Source organism: Pseudorasbora parva, chromosome 16 (genome assembly GCF_024679245.1).
Source record: "Pseudorasbora parva isolate DD20220531a chromosome 16, ASM2467924v1, whole genome shotgun sequence".
NCBI lineage: Eukaryota > Metazoa > Chordata > Actinopteri > Cypriniformes > Gobionidae > Pseudorasbora > Pseudorasbora parva.
This window is the reverse complement of record NC_090187.1, coordinates 24716738-24733816: the sequence shown is the minus strand read 5'-3', so window position 1 is coordinate 24733816 and position 17079 is coordinate 24716738. Positions and strand designations below refer to the sequence as shown.

The 17079-nt window shown below is 47.6% G+C and overlaps 1 protein-coding gene across 3 annotated transcripts in view; it reads right to left on the bottom strand.

The window, feature by feature from the left end:
- The window catches only part of ptprq (protein tyrosine phosphatase receptor type Q), a 110515-nt gene that overhangs the window by 56001 nt on the left and 37435 nt on the right, over positions 1-17079 (bottom strand). The gene's annotated exons all lie outside the window — the stretch shown is intronic.

Genomic DNA, 17079 nt, shown 5'->3' with positions numbered 1-17079 from the left:
TCCCAGAGTGCTGTATCAAGGCACCTCAGTGGGAAGTCTGTGGGAAGGAAAAAGTGTGGCAAAAAACGCTGCACAACGAGAAGAGGTGACCAGACCCTCAGGAAGATTGTGGAGAAGGACCGATTCCAGACCTTGGGGGACCTGCGGAAGCAGTGGACTGAGTCTAGAGTAGAAACATCCAGAGCCACCGTGCACAGGCGTCTGCAGGAAATGGGCTACAGGTGCCGCATTCCCCAGGTCAAGCCACTTTTGAAACAGAAATAGCGGCAGAAGCGCCTGACCTGGGCTACAGAGAAGCATCACTGGACTGTTGCTCAAATTTTGAATGTCATTCGGAAATCAAGGTACCAGAGTCTGGAGGAAGACTGGGGAGAAGGAAATGCCAAAAGGCCTGAAGTCCAGTGTCAAGTACCCACAGTCAGTGATGGTCTGGTGTGCCATGTCAGCTGCTGGTGTTGGTCCATTGTGTTTTATCAAGGGCAGGGCCAATGCAGCTAGCTATCAGGAGATTTTGGAGCACTTCATGCTTCCATCTGCTGAAAAGCTTTATGGAGATGAAGATTTAGTTTTTCAGCACGACCTGGCACCTGCTCGCAGTGCCAAAACCGCTGGTAAATGGTTTACTGACCATGGTATTACTGTGCTCAATTGGCCTGCCAACTCTCCTGACCTGAACCCCATAGAGAATCTGTGGGATATTGTGAAGCGAAAGTTGAGAGACGCAAGACCCAACACTCTGGATGAGCTTAAGGCCGCTATCGAAGCATCCTGGGCCTCCATAACACCTCAGCAGTGCCACAGGCTGATCGCCTCCGCCGCATTGAAGCAGTCATTTCTGCAAAGGATTCCCGACCAAGTATTGAGTTCATAACTGAACATAATTATTTGAAAGTTGACTTTTCTTTTCTTTTATTGGTCGGATGAAATATGCTAATTTTTTTAGATTTTTGGATGAATGAATTTTGGGTTTTCATGAGCTTGTAGCGTCTGTGGTCTCTTACAATGAGGATCAAAGAGGAACCCAGTGTTGATTGTAAAAAGGGGGGGGTAGCTTTTAGCCGCATGTAAATTAAGAGCCACGCCACAGAGTCTGGGGGAAGTGACAACTTCGGCAGTTTTACGACCCCGTCCAATAACACAGGCCCTGATCGGGTCACACGACTCGAACCCTGTTTCCCCCCCCTTTTTCATTCCCCAGACCGAAAGGCGCCAAGGCTCCTGTCAATACACAAGGACTCACACACACACACATTCCTTATGAAGCTTTAATTAAGACTATTCTAGACTGTATACGAGGTAGCTTGGTGTGTATATGCATGCTCCTTGACTCAGGCCTACTCAGTCATGGCATAGAAACAATGTAAGCTCATTTTAAATGCTTGTATTCCTGTGTAAAATTGTATCTCTGTTTTAATATCTCCCAGCCATAAGGTGTTTGATACCTAAATATTCCTATTTCTTTGACTTACTCAATGATGCACAAAATGGGATTGTGAAATGTATCATTAATATGTTTAGCCGACTTGGGAGTAAAACCATACAAAATCAACACCCCTTTACGACACCTCAGGAACATGCAAAATAGGCCATAAAATGAGACAAAGAGAACTTTTCCCGCTACCGAATTCACCCTCTGGATTGGGTGAATTAGCCAGAAGGGGGCGTGGATTAATTATCTTAAAAGATCAGTGGAGACCACAATCTCCCCTCTTGACTTCCCTCTTCGCTTCTGAAACTTCTTCCCGGCTTGACTTCTGAAACTCTCCTCTGAACTCTTCTCTTCTGGAAACTCCTCTTCAAGAAACTCCGTTTCTACAATCCGGTCTTCAACAATCCTTTGTTCCTCGTTCCATCAACTTACTAGCCACGGGCTACTTCAGGAGGTAGACCCGAAACGCCGCTAAAGGAAAACTACGTCACCTCCCGACCTCGGAGAGAACTACCTAAGACGCAGACATATACACACACACACAAGCGAGAAGCCAAAACGAAACCAAAAGAAATGCAAGTATTCTTCTTCTTATAAAATTCATACTGCTGTAAAGAAGGTGTGTATTGTCCCGTTGGGACAAGCTCCGTGAAGGTCGTAGTTGTTGAACTGAAGGAAAGTTGTGTTTTTACCTCTAAATGCTTTGTACCATCTCTCTCTCTCATCTCTCTCTCTCTCCCATCTCTCTCTTTTATCTCTCTCTAATTTCAGTCTATTCATTATTCTCTTTTATGTATTCTTTCGTTAATATCTACATGTCTACTTTCTTGATGCATATTTAGTGTGTACTCTCTGTGTGAATCGTAGTGTTATTTTTAGTCTGTGTTTATTAAACCTCCAGAAAGACATTTAATGAGTTGGGTCTGTTGTTCTCCCACATACACAAAGTCAATGAAACTTGCGATCTAAGTTACCTAACTGCTTATGCTACTATGGTAGTAAAGTAAACTGTATGACCATTTGAAATATTGAACTTGTCCTGATCAGTAAAGTTAATGTTTCTTATGCGCTCGTAAAGCAGTGATCCCTTATGGAGAATTGAGTTGAAAAGTCTATAACTAATTTGGTGGACGAACTTAGTAGGATAATTTCAAGCAATTTCATAAAGGGTTACTTGTATTTAATTAAACAAATTTCCCTATCGGGAAATTTTTAATACGTAATGAATGACGGGCAAATTATATTCATAAATTCATGAATATTGAATATTGAACCCCTTTTGAGTTAATTATTCCCCGAGACATTAAACTCATAAACTCGTTGTTGTTACATATTAAAATGGTGGAGAATGCGGGCAAGTTTCAAACGTTTGTGTATGTGTGAGTGATATTCATATTCTATTCATTGTGTATTTTTGGAGTATTAATAACCTGCACGCGCGTTTTTGTTTCGTTTTGTTTTGGTGTTGTTTTGTGAATTGAGCGGTACGCGCAAGGCGAACCCAAGCATAAACAGATGCTGAGAAATGTTGAAGTAGCCGGATTATATTAATGAAAATATGAACGGTACAAAAATCCAATTTTGAAACGAAAAACTGCAGCCGTGGGCGCAATAGGGTTATCCGCGTGATTCCCAAACGAATGTATTGTAGGAAATCCATACATTTGACTCGAGCAATATATTATGTGTTCCATCAAAATAATGAGATTTTGATGATGTCTGTAGACACGTACGTTGCGTTATCCCGCTTGATCTGAACTACAAAAGTTTCTATCTGTGCGGAAGATTGGGACAGGACGAGACTCTCCTGTACAATATAAGGGGCCTCAGAATAATTATTATATCGTTAAGATAAACGATAACTCCTGGTTTAAGTCTGGCTTAGCTAACCAAAGACTTGAGACCTAAAACATTTGAATCAGAGATGCTGAAAACCGTCAGCCATATTGATAAATGTCTATTGGAGTCCATGTAAAATGCGTGAATAGGCAGACGGAAAATTCCTGCATTCACCCGTCTTGTTACGTGCATCTAGAGCACCAGTCATTTGTAAATGATTTGTAAGAGCCAGTAAAGCGAAGAACGCCAGGGCGACCCAGAAATTGCAACGCCGCTTGCAAACCGCCAGAGGGCGACTCAAGAATTGCAACGCCGCTTGCAAAACGCGAAGGCGACTCAGAAATTGCAACGCCGCTTGCAACCCGCCAGAGGGCGACTCAAGAACCAGACAAAGCCATCTGGTGAGCATTTCCGCCTAACTAACTCTAGTCTAGGGCGGGCGCAATAGCGCCATCGTGTGGATAAATTCGGATAGTTTCACTCTCCGTATTTCATTCTGCCTTAACAAAATAAGTTTGAGCCTATAAATTGTTTATTGCTTACTGTTGTACACAGTTTCATTTATACAATTTTTCTAGCAACAACCAAATCTCCTTTCTCGCTGATTAAACACCCTTATTCGAATCTGAAGTTTAAAAAGAAACATAACTTCCTCTAACCCAAAGTGAAATTAGGTTTAAGTCACAGACAGTCCAATTGGAAGGAAGGACGCCACCGTGTGGCTATACCCTGTTAAGTCAGCGCAACACTAAATCCCTACGCCCTTCCTGATTAATTCTTTTATTTGGATAACTCCCATTTAGAGATTAATCGTTATAGGGTAGGATTTTTGATTGGCTTTCTTTTATTTGATTTTCCTTACAGGCTTAGTTAAATTTCATTTAAACTTGCTTTGAATTTAATTTGAATTAAGTTGAGCTTCTAATTTTTATTTTTATCTCAATTTTTTTTTTATTTAATTTATGACTTTATTTTAATTTTAATTTTCAATTTTTAATCTTAATTTTTAATTTTAATTAATTTTTAATTAAAAATTATTATTATTAATTTTTTTATTTTTAATTTTTTTTTATTTTTTATTATTATTAATTTTTTTTTTTTTCCCTCTCTGCAAAAGTTTTCTTTTCCCCTCCCATCGGGAACAAAGTTCAGTCTGGTAATTACAAACAGTATCAAAGGTGCTTTTTGTTTTATCACTACTTGACAGAAACTTTTGCCTTTTTGCTAAATTGCTCTTGATATTTAAACTTCCACTTCCTTCTCACCTACAATCAAAAGGCCTTTGATCCGGTGAACAGGGGAGCTTTTAATTCATTTTTAATTCCACCTGTTTACCCTCTGTGTGTATCCATTGTAGGGCTCACGCGTCCGAGGTGCATTGAGAATCGTCACAGGCTGGTCTCCAGAGGGGGGGTGGCCCGACCGACGTAACCGGCACCGGCTGTGTGTGAGTCTCGGTTTCTTGTATCTCTGTCCGCGGCTGTGGCACGCAGTGGCGACATCAGCAATTCGACACTCCAAAGAAGTCAACCAGTTCAGCTCACGCACGCAAGGCAATCTCTGGGACTAATCCCTAAACCGGGGCCTGAGCGGGGCCACTCTTGAAAAAGAGGGTTCTGGGGACGTTCCGATTTTGCTGCGCGGGCTGGCGGTTGATGGACTGGTGTGTCGGGTTGTGTTTAAAGTCATAAGCTGTTTGAGTGGGCGCAACGCGACACAGGGTGGCAGGGGACCGGGGACACGGCAGTGGGTGTTTGGAAGCGTTTGAAAGGCCAACCACACCGCTGGGTTTCCACTTGAGCGACCTCAATTCACCCCGGATGAGCTAAATGGGACAACCCATAGTACAAGCCGAATTTTAGTATATCTTGAGCATTAAGCCTATTAATTTTCCCTAACACTCCCGGCGCGCACGCTGACATTCCTTTCATTACAGACCAATTCATCTTGTGTTTGTTTCCACTGTGCTCTTTCCTATCCTCACTGTTGGACTATCACGTTTGTGTTTCTTTCAGTTCACCAAGAGACCCCAAGGAGAATTAGATAGTCCCGGGACGACCGAGCAGCAGTTCACCAAGTGACAACCAGGGCTACCGCCCACCTAATTGTCTGAATTGTCTAATTATCTAACTGTCTACATCAGTTAGCCAAAATTCCCAGCTATCCGTACGATAGCTCGTTAGCTTAGAACAAGCTTGCATTGGCTCTCTCTCTGTGTGTGTGTGTGTGTGTGCTGTGTTTCTCTCGTTCGCAGTAATGTCCCGTGCCCCCAGCCCTGCCGTCCCGTGGGACCGCCTAACGACATGGCTGGAAGCGCTAACGGCCACCAGTCAAGGAAGTCTGGGGCAGCTGAACCAGGGACAACTGGACACAGAGCTAGACCAGCTGATGACACACGACCCCACGCAGAACTACTCCAACAAGGAAGTGGCCAAGATCCTCGGAAGCCTCGCCCACGTCCTCATCGCACAGGCACGGCTAAGCGAAGGGAGCTACGCCAACCTGGAACAGGAGGCAGCAACGCTAAAGCTTCAAGCCGAGGAGGCCCGGAGAGACCAAGCCCTCACCCAGCTTCGTCTAGATCAGCTTCTGGACACAGAGAAAGATGACGAAACAGACAAAGAACAAAGAAAAGAAATAGAAAGACTTCAAGAGACCCTGGAGGAGCTCCGTCGTGACACCGACCGACGAATACAGTCAGAGAAAGACGCCAGAAAAAACCTCGACGAAAAGCTTCGGCGTGGCGAAGCCCTCCTGGAGAGAGCCCATGATGAACTTAAAGACAGAGACATTAACGCTAAAGTCTGTGCAAAACATTTGCAGTCGGCACAAGCCGAGATTGACGAGCTCATCCAGCAAAGACACGAGCTCAAAGATGAACTTGACATGGTGCACAGAGAACTGAGACAATCATATAAAGTGCAACGTGACCGGAAGGGGGAAACACACAACACAGAGTTTCCCCTGACCGATTACTCCGCACCTTTGCACCAAGAAGCAAGAACTACGAAGGGGGATGACAGCCCCCTGTGTAAAAGATCACCTGCCAGTCTCCACGAATCCCCGTCAGCAGCAGAGGAAAGGACGCCCTTCCAGGAAGTCAAGGTCGACAGCCACAAAGCCTCAAAGAACCTTGACAAGCTGGCCAGAAATATTCCTACCTTCAGCCCAGACCCGGCAGGAGGACACGACGTCCACGCCTACTTAAAAGACATAGACTTTTACTTGCAAACTGTCGCTCAAGCGAACAACTGGGACAGACTGTACCTGCTCAGGGCCACGTCTAATCGGGACGTACGCAGCTTTCTGGATCGACAACCAGAGGCCATCAAAGCGGACTACTGGCATCTACGACAAGCTCTAATTCGTGAGTACTCCGATCCCGAGTCAGACCAGGGGCTCATCACTGCCATGGAACTCAAGCAAGCCCGACTCGAGACCTCACAGAACTTTTATAACAGACTGCGACGTGCTTACTTCGGGGCACGTAACGACCCAGGCATGGAGGAGGACATCAACTTCAAAACTCTTTTCCTCCGAAACCTGCACCCCACCATCAGTCACCACCTGGGGGTACTGGCGTGCCCGCGCAGCATGGACATGCAACAGTTAAGAGACTTGGCTCACAAAGCTTATGTCAAACAGAAAACCATTTCTGAAAAGACTGTAAAACAGCCCACCATCTGCCCTGTCTCTGAGCACCACCCAGAGCTAACCCTAGAGGGCGCCCAACAGAGCCACAGTTACCGACCCGTCAACAGAGAGTCCAAACCACTCCACGCCAGCAGAGGGCAGCGTGGTCATAATGGCGACCGGCCACGGTATCAGAGCGATCGCCCTGAAAGATCCTGGGAACCGCCTCGCCCCTTTCACAACCAAAAGGGGGTGGGCACCTGGGAAGCTGGCCGACAACCCAGACGGAGCCGAAACGAACCTCCGGGTCCACCCAGCCCAGAAAGCCAGCGACGAGGCCACCCTCGACGGGACAATGGCAGGCCCAGACCTGAACCCACGTCTGGCAAAGAAAGTGCAGCTGCTTCTGAGGTTACAGAGCTCTTAAAAACCCTGAAAGAGTTCCTCCGACAGAAACCTCACAAGGAAGACAAGAAGGACGGACCAGGCACAGCATGACTAGACATGATACCTGAAATCAACCTGCCTGACCCTCCTGCAACTGAATCATCCACCCTGAACACTGTTCCCCAACCACAGACTAATGAACTAACTTTTGCACCCCCACACGTCAGCAGCACACCCACACGACAGCTGACAGCAACAGCCTCTGATCAAGACAGCATCATGGGGCAGGCCAGCGTACCAGAAAGCGCTGTTTTGATTATTTGCACGCATAATGAGACACTTGACACATATCCAGACGGCTTATTAAGCAACACACAGGTCCCCACACCAAGACTCCTGGGAAACCTAATCGAGAAGGGGATGGCTCGAAAACTCTATCTGACTATCACTATGGAAAGGGAATTTAAGCTCGAAGCCCTAGTTGACACTGGCTCCGACCTCACGCTTATATCCGCCCAACTGTTTGAAAGACTCAGATTTGAAGCACAGAGGCAAAATCGCACCCTTAACCTTCACACTTGTAAGCTAAATGTGCAGTCGTATAGCCAAAACGACATCCAGCTCAAGCACGTAGCTTCCATCCACCTGACAATTGGACCAATGAGCCTGATACATCCCGTCTATGTCTCCCCTATGAACGCTTATCCTTTCCTCATCGGAAAAGACCTGCTGGACCGCTTCGAACCCGTACTGGACTTCAAACAGCTGAAAGTCTGGGCTCAAGTGCGTGACCCTCTGCCCCTTCAGACACACACATCGTCTGAGCAAGACTGTCAAGTCACAGAGGTCACGGGAACTCCCGCAGAGCCAGACTGCCAGGTCACAAAGGTCACGGGACCCCCTGCAGCACACTGTGACAACCCAGCCTCAGCCCCAAAGCCAAGTGCAAGTTCGCTACTCTGCACATTTCAGCTAACCAAAGACTCTGATGCCTTCTGCCCCCGGGTCATGAATGACCTACAGCTGAATGACATCACCACCACAAACATTATTCTCGCACTATGGGCCGATAACTCAGCCATTAGTCTCTCACTGTTCAAGTCACTCAGTGAAAAGGCACCACACACTCTTTACGCCAGCAAGCGCACCCGCTTTCCTTTGAACTCATACCCCTCCTCTATGGAGTCCGCCAAAGGAGTCTGTGCGTTACACCTGAAATGGAACCACAGGTGCCTTACCCATTATTTTCTGGTCCTGCCGGACCCGCCCCACGATGTTTACATCGGAGCAGACATTCTGATTCGCCTCCAGGCTCATGTGGACGTATGTAACGAAATGGTATGGGCTCCATTAACGTCACAGCCACCCTTTCCCATCAGCCTTGACAATCTCATGTCGGGACAGACCATCCCTGAAGTCTGCACGCTTGTCAGTGAACAAGGAACTGCAATACCAGCATACACCAAAGGGGTCGCTGTGCGGCTCAACATGCGATGTGGTCAAACCTTAAACCACACACTGAGTTTCTTCCAACCCTCACCCGAGTGTGTGGAACTCGGACTCACACTTGAAGCCACACCCCTCACTGAAGTGTCATCTCGTATTGTTTACATCCTGTTCAACAACTGCACAGCAATGGACATCAACATCCCAAAAGCCTTTCGACTGGGATGGCTAATCAGCAATGACTTTCATGACTTTGAACTTGTGTTACCCATCATTGGGCCCATTCCGCCCGCACTGATACCAGCAGAATGTACAGACAACACCCTGTTCACTGTACCCTTCAAGTTCATCGCCATAACATCTGTCATGCCGGCGGCCAAAGACCAGGTCTGCCGAACGGAGCTGACAGAGGACAGTCACCTTGTAATATACACAGTCTCCCAACAGCCTGTCATGGAAACGGATGAACTAGCTGCACCCCTCCATACCAAACTGCCTGATGACACCCAGGGGGAGGAACCGTACCCCGGTTTTGAGTCTCAAGTGCAACAAATTCTACGAGACGCTAACGCGCTCCAAAATGAGACAGAACGTCAGGGACTCAGACGAGTCCTCTATAAGTTTAAAGAATCCTTTGCCAAAGACTCATTAGACTGCGGGCTCACAAACCTCCACACGGTGCGCATCCCAACACAACCTGGTGCGCCGCCCACGTTTGTCAAGCAGTACAAGATTCCAATCGCGTCATACGAACCAGTGCAGAAGATTATCGAGTCCATGCTCGAAAAAGGTGTCATCCGTCCATGTAACAGCACCTACTCCGCCCCAATTTGGCCCGTGCTCAAACCCAACGGCACTTGGCGCCCAACAATAGACTATCGGAGATTGAATCAACAGGTGCCGCTGTCAAGGTGGCCAATGACTCAGTTGGAACAAGAAATACCCCGAATAAGGTTACCCCGAACCTCTCCACAATCTTCTCTACACTTGATGTGGCCTCTGGATTCTGGACCATCCCTGTGCATCCAGAAGATCAACACAAGCTGGCCTTCACATTTGGCAACCGACAATTCACCTTCAACAGGTGCCCGTTCGGATATGCTAACTCACCAGCTGAGTTCAACATCTTCCTTAACAAAGCCTGCCCGGATGCCAGAGTAAGAGGCAACTTAATCTACGTAGACGACGTTCTCATGAAGAGCGCCACGGTGGACGACCACCTGAAAGAAATAGACTATGTTTTGAACCAATTATCCGCAGCCGGTGCCAAGATTGCCCTCCACAAGGGACAATGGTGCCGAACCAAGGTCAACTACGTTGGCCTGCTCATCGGATCCCAAGGCATTGAACCTCAATCTAACCGAATTCATGCCATTCAAAACATCAAGCCCCCTACTAATGTTTCTAAGCTACGCAGTTTTCTTGGGGTATGCAATTACTCCCGACAATTCATCGAGAACTATTCAGACATTGCCAGACCGCTCACAGCCCTGCTAAAGAAAGACTCACCGTTTGTCTGGACCGAAGCTCAGGAACACGCCATGGCAGCACTAAAAAGACATTTATGCACAGCCCCATGCCTTGCTTACCCAGATCCACAGAAGGAATTCTACCTGGAAGCCGGGTTTTCCGACCACTGTCTTAGTGCTGGCCTTTATCAACGACATGACCAAGACAAAAAGGTGGTCGCATATGCCAGCAAAACGCTTCTCCCACCGGAGTGCAAGTTCTCGGACTGTGAAAAAGCTCTGTTCTGCACGGTGTGGGCCATACAGCGGTTCTCCAACTACATTGGGGCGCAGAAGGTTATCATAGAGACTTGCCACCAGCCCGTAATGTTCCTCAATAGCCAACGCATCCGAGATGGCGTAGTCACTAATTCACGTATCGCCACATGGCTGATGGCCCTCCAAGGCCGCAACGTTGAGGCACGATATGCACAGAACCACAAGTCTGCGCTGGGTAATGGCCTGGCTGCATGCCAGAACTGCTCTGATGACACGCCTACAGCTGCCGCTGATGAACAAGAACCCCAACAACAACAACTCACCTGTCACAGGTACTTTGAACTGAACGCGTGCCAAGACATGCCCACGGCCTACGTCGATGGGTGCTCCTACAACCACGACGGCACCCTCAAAGCAGGTGCAGGTGTGCTATGGGTGAACGATCAGCCGTGCCCACCACGACACTTCATGCTGGGCCCCCAGTCATCGCAATATGCAGAAATAGCAGCCATTCTCATAGCCTGTCAGATCGCGTCAGCCCATAACTTCAAAGAACTACTCATCTGTTCAGACTCTAACTACGCCAGGCTCAGTTTCATTTGCCACCTTCCAACCTGGAAACAAAATGGGTTCAAGACCGCTAACAACAAGCCAGTCAAGCACCAACACCTGTTCCAGGAATGTGACAACATCACAAGTACACATGAACTGACGGTGTACTGGAAAAAGGTCAAAGGCCATTCGAAACTACCCGGCCCCGACAAAGACTTAAATGACCAGACCGATGCCCTCGCAAAGATGGGCGCACTACACGGCGAGATGTGGGAACCTCCAAACCCCACACCCAGCCCCGCCGTGGCAGTGCTAACCCGCAGCAAGCAACCAGCACCTGCCACGATGGCCGCCGCACAGTCACTAGCGCTCACGCCGCAGATTTCACACAACGACATTGCGGAAATGCAAGCCTCTGACACGGCAATTAAGACAATTTTCGACCACCTCTCTGACCCCTCCGACCACCCTATCTCTGACTCTGACCTCTCTGAGGATTCAAGCCTCAAGCAACTATACAACTCCAAACACATGATGCGTATACAGGACGACATTCTGTGGTTTGCACCCGATGGCAGCACAACGCCACGGCTTGTGGTGCCACGATCGCAAAGGGGGGTGATGCTAATGTACGCCCACGACACACCATGTGCGGGACACCACGGCACCAGAGCCACGTATGACACACTGAAACAGGTGGCATATTGGCCCGGCATGCAGCAAGATGTTGCGGAGTACGTCAGAGAGTGTCTGGTTTGCTGTCAGTTCCAACCGGCAAACCCGAACCACAGAGCCCCACTGCAACGCAGAGGAATCACGTTTCCGTGGTCAGACCTACAAATCGACTGGGTAGGACCCCTGCCCAGGTCCACAAGAGGCAACAAGTACTTTCTTACAGTGGTGTGCCAGTTTACCAAGTGGGTGGAGTGTCTACCAGCACCCAACGACACCGCCCAGACCACAGCCTACCTCCTGTTAAACCACGTTTTCTCAAGGTTCGGATTGCCACTGAAAGTCAACTCAGACAGAGGCACCCATTTCACTGCCGAGATCATGCAACAAATCTGGAAATGCCTGGGGATACAGGCTAGACTGCACGTCAGTTACCATCCAATCGCATCAGGGCAAGTTGAACGATCGAATCGCACAGTAGTCGCCATGCTGAGAAAGTACGTGTCTGCTAACCAAAAAGACTGGGATATGAAACTCCCCCTCGTGCTGATGGCCCTCAGAGCCACCCCGCAGGAATCAACACGGGTATCCCCTTTTGAACTCATGACTGGGCGGCAGATGACTCTGCCACTACACCTGCTGTACCAACCCGGCGACTCCAACCTGGTCACCGCGTACACCACATTCCAGTACCTCGATGAGCTCCATAGACATTTAAAAACAACTTTTGCCTTTGCTCAGCAACACTTGCAAAAGAGCGCTGAAGGTCAGAAAGCCTACTACGACCGCAAAGCCTCACACCAAGAACTGGAGGTGGGCAACAAGGTCTGGTATTACAACTTCAACCCGCCACCTTTGACAGGCTCCCGACGATTGTCAAAGAAATTTCTGCCCCACTGGACGGGACCCCATGAGATTATGAACAAACTCTCTCCCGTCGCATACCAGATTCAGCTAAACCAGGGACAAAGAGAACCAGTTCTCAAATGGGTTCACAGGAACCAGATCAAGAGACATGTGGACACTAACAGAGAAAGACAGTTAGGGGCCAATGCAAGCTGAACACAACCGCCGTCCCCGAAACGAGAAGACTGTCCCACCCACCTGGGACAAATCTCACTGACACACACTCTCTCTTTCTCCCTCTCTCTCTCTCTCTCTCTCTCTCTCTTGCCTGTAACAGGATGCCACTGTGGATCCTGCTCCTGTGCCTCCAGACAATCAGAGGCCAGCCACCACCAGACATCATCACACCGGGTCCAGCCTCGGGCATCGTACTGAGAGAGCAACCTGGACTTCTGATCACCAACTGCCGAACCCACACTCAGAAGGTGTATGTCCGACTTGACCCCCGCAACGTCTACAACGCACACTACCCCCGTGCAGTAGCCCAGTACAGCTGGGCCGGTGCTCGCTGGACAGAGGACTCTCTCCGCCACGCCGATGCTGATGTCACGCACATGCTAAAACAACTAGAGAAGATGACCGTCACCCAGGCAGAATTAGGTGGACACAACCGCCGCCCCAAACGGTTCCTGGGAGCTCTGCTCGGAGCCGCTGCCGCCGTCGGAACTCTGTTTAACATTGGTATGTCCAGTGTCAACGCAGTGAACATCGCCACAGTAAGACGACATGTGGCTGAAATCCAAACTGAACTTCCACAGCTCAAAGAGCAACTCACCACACAGAGTGCCGCTCTACAGACTATCGGCAAGACGTTGAGAGGAACTGTGGTAATTCTAAACACCCACAGTGTCCTGTTGAACCAGACCGTGAACTCCATGAAACAGTTATTCACCGTCTTCCAAAATGACTTTGCCCAAACACAGCTAGTTACCGCCTTAATGACGGACATGTTACGGGAAATAAGCTCGTCCATCGACAGCTTAGCCATGGGTAGAATCCCACCGTACCTGATACCCTTAAGCCTGGTGCAAAACGTGTTGGCATCTGCGATCAACGCACCCACTGACCCGCTGCAGATACACCTGGCCTACTCCTTGGGAAGCGCCATTCCCCTGTATGTGGATCCCGAGCAGAAAGAAATGGGTTTCCTCCTTAATTTACCCATCATCGAGTCGAGCCGAATCTACCGACTCAAAGACATTATTAATGTAGGCTTTTGGAAAGGTAACACCCACCTCAAGGTGCGCACTCCTCAGGTAGTCGCGTACCATGACAGCGACACACAGCTGTACCTAGCCCCAAACCTACACATGTGTACCCTGACCAAAGACATTCATTATCTCTGCCCAAGCAAACCTTTCCTCCGAGACAACACGGAGGGAATCTGCGGGTTGCAACCTATGCTCAGCAATACCCGCTGCCCCACCGACGCAACGCCTCGTACCCTAGTCACCGAGACGCAAGCAGAGATCGTAGGTGACAGGTGGCTCGTCAACACTCCCGTGCGCACCGCCACACTGATCTACGACCAACACGACACTGCGACTCGTATCAACCTGCTGGATCAGAGCATGTGGGTCCAAGTACCACGAGGAGCCATCCTCCACCTGGACGACTTGGCCTTGTACCACCTCCCGAGCGAAGAATACCAGTCGGAACTGGAAATCCCCGCCTTCTTCAAGGACCACAACTTCACCCTCGCTCCCGAGTTAGAATTGTGGATTGAGAAAGGGGGGCCCCAGCTCATTGACATTGCTCCCCTTGATACAGCCCTCCAAGCATTGTCCCGAATACCCATCCTGAATAACTCTCCTGTGGTCCAAACCTGGACCGCAGCTGACACTGCGCTATGTGTCTCTATGATCTTCGGCAATACCCTAACCCTGGGCATCGCTTTCCTCCTGTACAGAAAATTCAACCAGATGAGAACCTCCACAGCCAAGCTCACAACGGCCGTGTCCGGGGGTCTCCGATGGAAACCCCGGAGGGAAATTACAACGCCCGGAGCAGAGACGGACCTCATCGAGCTGGCGCCCCAGCCGTAACAAACACCTGCTCCCGACTGCCCGACTCACCTACCATCCATCCATCGTGATGGGAGGCTGTCCGAGAATAACCTCAGGAACCGAAGGCTGAAGAAAAACAACAATTAAGAAACCACTAGCCACTTGACCCTCATGATCCACCTGTCATCCGACCAAAACGATAACTGTCATCCGACGATGTCATACGGACTTCGTCAGATGAAAAGGGGGAACTGTAGCGTCTGTGGTCTCTTACAATGAGGATCAAAGAGGAACCCAGTGTTGATTGTAAAAAGGGGGGGGTAGCTTTTAGCCGCATGTAAATTAAGAGCCACGCCACAGAGTCTGGGGGAAGTGACAACTTCGGCAGTTTTACGACCCCGTCCAATAACACAGGCCCTGATCGGGTCACACGACTCGAACCCTGTTTCCCCCCCCTTTTTCATTCCCCAGACCGAAAGGCGCCAAGGCTCCTGTCAATACACAAGGACTCACACACACACACATTCCTTATGAAGCTTTAATTAAGACTATTCTAGACTGTATACGAGGTAGCTTGGTGTGTATATGCATGCTCCTTGACTCAGGCCTACTCAGTCATGGCATAGAAACAATGTAAGCTCATTTTAAATGCTTGTATTCCTGTGTAAAATTGTATCTCTGTTTTAATATCTCCCAGCCATAAGGTGTTTGATACCTAAATATTCCTATTTCTTTGACTTACTCAATGATGCACAAAATGGGATTGTGAAATGTATCATTAATATGTTTAGCCGACTTGGGAGTAAAACCATACAAAATCAACACCCCTTTACGACACCTCAGGAACATGCAAAATAGGCCATAAAATGAGACAAAGAGAACTTTTCCCGCTACCGAATTCACCCTCTGGATTGGGTGAATTAGCCAGAAGGGGGCGTGGATTAATTCTCTTAAAAGATCAGTGGAGACCACAATCTCCCCTCTTGACTTCCCTCTTCGCTTCTGAAACTTCTTCCCGGCTTGACTTCTGAAACTCTCCTCTGAACTCTTCTCTTCTGGAAACTCCTCTTCAAGAAACTCCGTTTCTACAATCCGGTCTTCAACAATCCTTTGTTCCTCGTTCCATCAACTTACTAGCCACGGGCTACTTCAGGAGGTAGACCCGAAACGCCGCTAAAGGAAAACTACGTCACCTCCCGACCTCGGAGAGAACTACCTAAGACGCAGACATATACACACACACACAAGCGAGAAGCCAAAACGAAACCAAAAGAAATGCAAGTATTCTTCTTCTTATAAAATTCATACTGCTGTAAAGAAGGTGTGTATTGTCCCGTTGGGACAAGCTCCGTGAAGGTCGTAGTTGTTGAACTGAAGGAAAGTTGTGTTTTTACCTCTAAATGCTTTGTACCATCTCTCTCTCTCATCTCTCTCTCTCTCCCATCTCTCTCTTTTATCTCTCTCTAATTTCAGTCTATTCATTATTCTCTTTTATGTATTCTTTCGTTAATATCTACATGTCTACTTTCTTGATGCATATTTAGTGTGTACTCTCTGTGTGAATCGTAGTGTTATTTTTAGTCTGTGTTTATTAAACCTCCAGAAAGACATTTAATGAGTTGGGTCTGTTGTTCTCCCACATACACAAAGTCAATGAAACTTGCGATCTAAGTTACCTAACTGCTTATGCTACTATGGTAGTAAAGTAAACTGTATGACCATTTGAAATATTGAACTTGTCCTGATCAGTAAAGTTAATGTTTCTTATGCGCTCGTAAAGCAGTGATCCCTTATGGAGAATTGAGTTGAAAAGTCTATAACTAATTTGGTGGACGAACTTAGTAGGATAATTTCAAGCAATTTCATAAAGGGTTACTTGTATTTAATTAAACAAATTTCCCTATCGGGAAATTTTTAATACGTAATGAATGACGGGCAAATTATATTCATAAATTCATGAATATTGAATATTGAACCCCTTTTGAGTTAATTATTCCCCGAGACATTAAACTCATAAACTCGTTGTTGTTACAAGCTGTATGCCAAAATCACCAGTATTAAAACAATAAAAGACCTGAAATATTTCAGTTGGTGTACAATGAATCTAGAATATATGAAAGTTTAATTTTTATCATTACATTATGGAAAATAATGAACTTTATCACAATATGCTAATATTTTTAGAAGGACCTGTACATGACATTGTCATTCCCGACCCTATACAGGGTCCACAGAGTTTAAGTGGCTGAGGTGCTGGAAAAAGTTGTTGCTGCACAGCTTCAGGTCCATTTAGAGCAAAACAATCTATATGAGAAATTTATGTCTGGTTTCCGCTCAGGAAAATGCACAGAAACAGCTTTGGTCAGGGTCACAAATAATCTATTGATTGTGGCAGATGCTGGTTCCCCATCCCTTCTCATTCTCCTGGACTTAATTGCAGCTTTTGATACATCCTCCTTCACCGTTTACATTCCACCATCGG